The sequence below is a fragment of the Phyllobates terribilis genome, unplaced genomic scaffold, assembly GCF_046119375.1.
Source record: "Phyllobates terribilis strain yellow unplaced genomic scaffold, ASM4611937v1 Scaffold_231__1_contigs__length_3143052, whole genome shotgun sequence".
NCBI lineage: Eukaryota > Metazoa > Chordata > Amphibia > Anura > Dendrobatidae > Phyllobates > Phyllobates terribilis.
Genome location: NW_027362991.1, coordinates 484,394 through 492,712, shown reverse-complemented (window position 1 = coordinate 492,712; position 8,319 = coordinate 484,394).

Genomic DNA, 8,319 nt, shown 5'->3' with positions numbered 1-8,319 from the left:
CTTTCCCTAAAGTCACTCAGGGTATGTGACTCTCCAGAGTACTGGGGTAGCCAGGTTGCCCCCGGGATATAGGGCATGGTGAATGGCATGACTGCTGCAGCGGTTGGCTGTGGCAGTGGAGCTCCCCTCGGTGTCCGACATCCTCCTTCCCCCCTAGTGGACCGTGGCCTACCTTGCGATGCTCTTCTTCCGTAGGCCGCGGCTCCGCAGTCGATCGTCGGGGTTGAGGACCTGGCGTCGCGCTCCGATGACCTCAGCGTCGCTCTTCCTTCCTTCCAGGACCTTACGCAACGTCAGAGCATGGGGCGGAGCGTGGGGCAGAGCTTCGGATCTCGCGCGCTTTCGGCGTCCACGCCCCTCTTCTTCCCGTGCGGCGTCCCGAAGATGGCGTCCGAAGGCGGGAAGCAGCTGCGGATGGCGGGAAGAAGGCAGAAGACGGCGGGAAACGGTCCAAGATGGCGTCTGATGGCGGGAATCGGCTCCGGATGGCGGGAAACGACTCCGGACGGCGGGAAACTTCACCACAGGTAAGTTTAAAAGTCTCTTTTTCAGGCACGCAGTACCCGGTGGTTGCGGGCACGAAATCCTGCCGACTACGCCAAAGTTGACGCGCCCCCTGGGCCTGTGCTGTGCAGGGGGATACCCGGAGCCGGATCGCTGGGATGCTGGGGGTTGTAGTTCTCCGTGGCGGTGACCCGGTCCGTGCCCAGGGCGGTCAAACCAGTAGCGGTCTTAACTAATAACAATGTCCGACTACGCCACCCGTGGATTGCGGTCAGTGGGGACCGCCGCTGCGCTGCCGACCGCTGAGGCTGATGTTGTTTGCGCAGCCGAGTATGGGATAACTCCCCACGGGAGAAGTATTGCCTCAGGGCAGCTAAGGTGGATGATGGGAGTGATGGTGTGAGCGTCCCAGTAGTAATGGTGCTGGTGCGGCAAGGAATCACAGAGACGTGTGGTGCAGTTCAGGGCCTTTACTGATGGTATAAAGCAGACCCTCCCGGGAGTACTGGTTAGCAGTAGGGGCCTGGTCAGTCTGTGAGCAAGCAGGATCTCCCCTGGCCAGGTGGAGTTGTAGGCCTCCCCGACTATCTGCACTCTTTCCTGGCTACCTTGCTCTATGCGGGTAGAAGTAGCCCACGTCCCTGAGTATACCGTGTGGTGCTCACCCGTATGGCCGGTGACTTGGGGCCTTCCGTCAGCCTTCGCTTCACGATGGCGGTGCTGGTCCCTTGCTTGTGACCGTGCCTTCGGGTTTCTAAGGCCAGAGGACATGGAATCCCCTGCCGGTTGGATTCTGCTGCTGGACCTGGATGTCTCCACAGCCTCGGACTCCGTGTCCGGGTTAGTGTCTTCAGCCAAGGCGAGCTACCTAGCTTCCAGCCTCTGGCACTCACTCCTGCTCCTACAGAGCTCCTGTTGTCACTTTCCCTGTGTCTGCTGTTCTCCAGACCTGACTCTGTCTCTGTCTGGGATAGTGATGGGTAGCTCCTGAACGAGCCGGCTCTAAGAGCCGGCTCTTTATAGTGAATCATATGAGTCGGCTCCTGGCAGGGAGCCAATTGAAATTTAAACGGCTCTTTGCCAGTTCAGGTTCCACAGTCAGTCCCCTCTGGCCCCGCCCCTCCCTCCCCTCTGGCCCCGCCCCTCCCTCCCCTCTGGCCCCTCTCTCCCGGCAGTAGTCACTCTGATCTTATCCAGGAGACTGAGAATGCCTGCTCCTCCTGCTGCCGCACATAGCACTGAATCACAGCCCCGCCCCCCTCCAATCTGTGACAAGCAAGCAGCAGTCAGGCAATCAGGCACTTTATTAAAGGAACACTGACATCTGGATTTAGCCTGATTATAGTTATTTACCGCCAGCTTGTAAATCCTCGCTGAGTGAGGGAGAAACAGTGGATGTAAATGTGCGTCCCTTGTTCTCTCCCATTCACTTGAATGGAAGAGAAGAAATGATCCAGCGATGCATATGGGCAGGGCAGATAAGGATCTCCTCTGCAAACATACCATCGCTGGATTGAGCATCACTGGATCGCAGGCTCGGGTGCTGCATGGTCCATGCGGTCAGTCAGCGAGCGCTGGCCGACAACATGGTCGCATCCTGTGTGTCTTTTGCTGAATAGGGCTCCGGTACAGGACAACTTCCATGGAAACCCATGTAAACAGTGACATAGGTTTTTATGGAATACCAGCAGGATTGAAGCAGAATTTTTAAAATAAGTATATGGAGAATATACCTATTTTAAAAAGTTCTCTTCAATTAATGGCACTAATGCCCATGTGATCCAACCCCTTTAATGACATTATATTAGTGATGGCAAAAGACATTGGTCCTTGATGGGACACCAAAAAAACAGAAACACTATGACAGAATCACTGACTGGGTGGATCAGGGAAATGCTGTAGATATAATATATCTTGACTTCAGCAAAGTATTTGACAAAGTATCTCACACCATCCTTATTGAAAAAATGACCAAGTATGCAATGGACCAGGCAACTGTTAGATGGATTCATAACTGGCTTAGTGATCGGACTCAAAGGGTGGTTGTAAATGGCTTCACATCCAGCTGGATGAATGTCTCAAGTGGGGTACCACAGGGCTCCGTCCTGGGACCTGTATTGTTCAACATCTTTATCAATGATTTAGATGAAGGAATTGAGGGTAAACTGATTAAATTTGCTGATGACACAAAGCTAGGAGGGATAGCTAATACTAGAGAAGAGAGAGAGAGGATTCAAAAAGACCTAAATAAACTGGAGCAGTGGGCAGCAACCAACAGAATGGTTTTTAACAGGGAAAAATGCAAAGTACTACATCTGGGCAATAAAAATGAAAAAAGCATATACAGAATGGGAGGAATAGAGCTAAGCAACAGTACATGTGAAAAAGACTTAGGTATACTAATAGATCATAGACTGAACATGAGTCAACAGTGTGATGCAGCAGCAAAAAAGGCAAATACAATTCTGGGATGTATTAACAGAAGCATACAGTCTAGATCACGTGAAGTCATTATCGGTCTTTACTCCTCTTTGGTCAGACCTCATCTGGAATACTGTGTACAGTTTTGGGCACCACATTTTAAAAAAGACATAGACAAACTGGAGCAAGTTCAGAGAAGAGCGACCAGAATGGTGACTGGTCTGCAAACCCTGTCCTATGAGGAACGGTTGCAGGATTTGGGAATGTTTAGCTTGCAAAAAAGAAGACTGAGAGGAGACTTAATAGCTATCTACAAATATGTCAAGGGCTGTCACATTGTAGAAGGATCATCTTTATTCTCATTTGCACAAGGAAAGACTAGAAGCAATGGGATGAAACTAAATGGGAGGAGACACAGATTAGATATTAGAAAAAACTTTTTGACAGTTAGGGTGATTAATGAGTGGAACAGGCTGCCACGAGAGGTGGTGAGTTCCCCTTCAATGGACGTCTTCAAACAGAGGCTGGACAGACATCTGTCTGAGATGATTTAGTGAATCCTGCTTTGAGCAGGGGGTTGGACCAGATGACCCAGGAGGTCCCCTCCAACTCTACCATTCTATGATTCTAAAAACAGTCTTTTCCAAAACAGATAATAACAGAGGAAATAAACTGAATCAGTCCATCCAAGCTATGGCACTTAGTTTATCTATCCAATGGGCCCTAAAGACAATTTTAGGCTGCCTTCACACTTTGTGGATTTGCAGCAGAGTTTCCATGCAGATCATCAGCGTGGAAATTCCATGGCATTTACAGAAGCCAACAGTGGCAATGGTTTTTATCCAAAACACATTCTCACTTCGTGGAAAAATTCAGAATCTGACATGAGGTGTGAAATTGGCTTCAGCAGCAGCATGTCAATATGTGCAGAATATCCGATATGCGAAATTCATTGCAGTCAATGGACGGGTGAATTCCGCGGCAAATTCCTTATCTAAATCCGCCTGGATGCAGATGCTACATTTGACACTGCAGTTTTCTGCAGACTGTTTGCAGCAGACAGTCCACAGCGAACTCGCCAAGTGTGAAGGTAGCTTTAAGATGTGGCACTGATAATTAGTATCTTGTTGCTATTTTGCATGTTCATTTTGTGTTTGTTAAAGTTTTTACAGCAAATAATATAAAATCTGGTTATTCTGGAAACTATTCTGTTTTATGTCATAAATTGGCACATGTGTAGATTTTTACTAATCATGGGTTAAAACATACCAGAATTAAAACATACCAGAATTTGGCTTCAAATTGGCTTCAAATTTAAAGCCAAAGGTAATAGGAAATGAAGAGCCGTTTTCGGAGCCAAAAGAGCCGGCTCTTTTTGGTGAGCCGATCCAAAAGGGCCGGCTCACCAAAAAATCGCATTTTACCCATCACTAGTCTGGGACTTCACTACCTAATCCCGCCCCAGACCCAGTTTATAAGGGCAGATTCCTCCCCTCCCAGGTCTGGGTGGGCCGTGTTGCATGCTTAGGGCTCCTGACCAGAGAAACCTCCCACTTGCTCTCAGACATAATATCTCTATTACTGTGGCAACCAGACCCCTGGGGTGTCACATACTCATATGAGGTATTCCCTGTTCATTCTTAATTATATACTTTAAATTTCAAACTAAAATGTAAAAAATTTTTTAATGATTTATTCTGGCATATGTCTCTTCTTACCCTGTGACTAGGTACTCAGGTGGTGTTTATATACTATGTTTTTGAAGTGATATGCACCATTATCATTTGGACAGAAGTGTTAATTGAACTTAATCCGGTGACCTTCCATCTTCAACTCCCTGCGAATTTACGGATCTCAAACGCCTTTCACGTTTTGCTTCTGAAGCCGGTGGTCTTGAATCGCCATTTGAAGCCCCAAGCTACTTCCGCTACTGCTGTTCCTGGGGGTCCCTTGGACATCTTAGAGGTTAAAGACATCATGCATACTAAAAAGGTTTCAGGGAGGATCTTCTATCTGGTGAATTGAAAGGGTTATGGACCGGAGAAGAGATCCTGGCACCTTGCGGAGAATATCTGTGCCTCTGTCATCTTAGAGAAGTTTCTCTGTTGGTCTGGCCAAGAAAGGGGTGGCCTAATGGGGGGGGGGGGGGTACTGTCATGGCCGTAACTCACATGCCTTCTCAGAGCCGCCCTACTCACTGTGGTCACGGTGCGGCTTCTCCCTGTAAAAGGCCATCTCGCTGAGTTTGCTTCTTGCAGCACTCCTTAGCACCGCTGCATCTGCTTGTTGTTTCCATTTGGCTTTAGGAGGGCATGGCCGGTCTCTGCAGGAATTTAACTCTGCTGGGTTCCCTGGCCTATCCCATGCCAGCAGGGTATTTATTAGGCAGCTCCGCCCACCAGCTCTTGCCCGAACATTGATTCCTAGCCAGCTAGCACCAGTTTATGCATATCTCCATATTCTGTCTCCTGTTAGGCTGTGTGCCCACGATGCATTTTTTAAGCGTTTCCGCAGCGGCAAAAACGCTGCAGAAACGCTTAAAAAACGCATGGTAGAAGGCCTGCCATGTTCCCGAATGATAATTCGCATGTGCTGTGCACATGCTGCGGAAATTTCCGCTGCGGGTTATCATTGTGGAAAAAAACGCAGCACTACCAATTATTTTGCGGAAGCGCTGCGTTTTCGCCGCCATTGACTTGCACTGGAATGCTTGTGTGGCACCCCAGGTCTGGTCGCCACAGTGGCAGCAATGTCATGTCTGAGGTTGGGAGGTTCCCTGGTTGGGGACAATTAGCATGCAGCACCTCCTGCCTCAGTCCAGGGAGGGGAGAAACCTGCCCTTTATAAACTGGATCTGGGGTGGGGTTAGACAGTCTAGTTTCAGAGACAGGGACAGGTCAGCAGCAGGCTGAGGAGTCCCTGTAGGCAGAGGAGGAACACGAGGCCAGGAGGGGAGCTAGAAGAGCTCATCCTGACTAGAGACTTGAAAAGCTGGACACTGGAGTCCGAGGCTGTGAGGGTTATAAGCCCAGCAGCAGAAAACCACCACGCAGGGGACTTCAAGTCCTCTGGCACAAGGAAGCCCGGAGGCTCAGCCACATGAGAGGGACCACTACTGCCCTGGAAGAGTGAGAAGCACTGAAGGCCCGAGTCGCCAGTCATACAGGTGAGAACAACACGGTACACTCAGAGACGTGGGCTACCACGACACTACAGCGGGATAGCCAAGAAAGAGTGAAGGCAGCACGGTAGGCCTACAAACTCCCCCTGACCAGCAGGATTTCCCAGTTGCTCTCAGACTGACCAGGCCTCCATTGTTAACATGTATTCTGGATGGGTCCTTTAATACCACCAACAGTAAAGACCCTGAAGTGCATGACAGACTCCGTGTGGTTACTGCTGCTCCCGCGCACCATTACCCCCAACCTCCACACTTGCTGCCCTGAGGATATACTCCTCCCATGGGGAGTTATACTATCCTCTGCTGCACCCACAACACCAGCCTCAGCGGTCTGCCCTGCAGCGGCGGTTCACTCTGACCGCAATCCACGGGTGGCGTAGTCGGATATTCAGCATATAGACTGCCATTTGGGTTGACCACCCTGAACCACGGGACCGGGTCCCCGCCACACGAGGACTACAACCCCCAGCATCCACAACGGGTCCGGTTCCGGGTATCCCCACACACACACGGCCCAGGGGGCACGTCACTTGGATTCCGCATCACTGGATCTGTACATGCGGAATCCATGCGTTTCAATGTGCGGATGGTACCCGGGTCTGGAGGAGAGGAGACTCTCCTCCGGACCCTGGTACCATAGAACCTGTAAAAAAAAAGAACAAAATAAAAAATAAATATTATATTTACCTGCTGATGGCCCCCGGTCTCCTTGTCTTCGCTTGCCGGCAGATCGCGGTGGACTGAAGGACCTGCGCTGACGTCATCTAGTCATGTGACGGGTCACGCGACCCTGACGTTGGCAGGCCCTTCAGTGTACCGCAAGCTGCCGGTAAGCCGGGACGGAGCGAATAAAGACTGCGGGGGCCATCAGAAGGTAAGTATAGATTTATTTTTTTTTATTTATGACCATTCTTTTACGGTCACAGTATATAAATTCATGCCTTGCATGGATTTATATAGTGTGACCAAGTTGTCAAGCACTTTCCAAGTGATGCTAAAATTGCTTGGAAAGCGCTTGACAACCCGCATGCGGAAATGCATGTGAAGAACGCTTCACATCCACATGTCCCTGGCAGGAAAAACACATGTACAATCCGCATGCATTTTTTCTGCCAAGGAGATGCAGAAACGCTCAGGAAAAAATCCGGAGCATTTCTGCATCTGTGGCACCCCTGAGGGTTCAGTCGCCACAGAGGTACTGCACCTCACTTAGAGGTGTGGCATCTCCTTCTTTCAGGTAAGGATGGAGTACTGCTCGGGACCCCAAAATCCGCATTCAACACTACACTACTCCAGGCTGGCTGGAAGGGCAAGATGCACTGTGTTACTTCTGAGCCCTGTCCCTGGCTGGAGAGGGGGGAACCAAAGAGAGGGCGAACCAGTAGTGGGTGTGGGTGTAGGATGTAGAACAGGGGAGCACTTAGGGAATAGATATAAAAAGGGAAGCCATCTTAGTTTAGTCAGTGCAGTAAGTAGGTGCAGTGAAGTGAGCAGTAAGGAGAGGAGGGGAGCAGAGTCTCTTCAGGAGCTCTGCTCCAGAAAGGGGCCTAGTAAGATGGAGGCCCAGGAGTGCAAGGGGAGTCAGGGAGGAAGGCTCCGGTAACAGAAGGGATCCCAGGGGGTATGGTGAGTGCAGGACGGCACCCGTACGCCCGAATCTGCCAGGCGTCAGAGGGATCAGGCTGCAGGAAGGGAACCGGTCCCTGGACCAGCCGTGTTACTCCAGGTCTCGGCTGGAAAAACCGGAGGCTTCTGCACTTCCATGGTGCAATTGCCACAGCCTCACCCTAGTCGCCGTGAGGGGCACCAAGTAGGTCCGGGAACTCCAGGTTGCCCAGAGGGACTTCAGAGCACCCGATCGGGACTGTGTGTGGGGAGCGCAGGGCAGGAGGGAGAAGACCCAGCGCGGGAAGTCGGCCGAGGAAGGAACATAAAGACAGGGGGTCCCATAAAGTGCTTCTGAAACACCTGAAGGAGTGCTGAACCCCCTACCTGGCAAACGCAGCACGACGTGGGAGTCTGACACCTGGACAGTGTACCCGAGGAACCTGAAAAGAACTGTGAGTAAACTCGGATGACTGCACTCCACTGTCTCTGTCGGTTATTTCCATCACCCCACCGCGCCTGCACTACAACGCCCAGCATCACCATCTGCACCTACACTGCCCCAGGGGCCCGCTCCGCCTGTGGGGAGCAGAAACATCCCAGCTGCC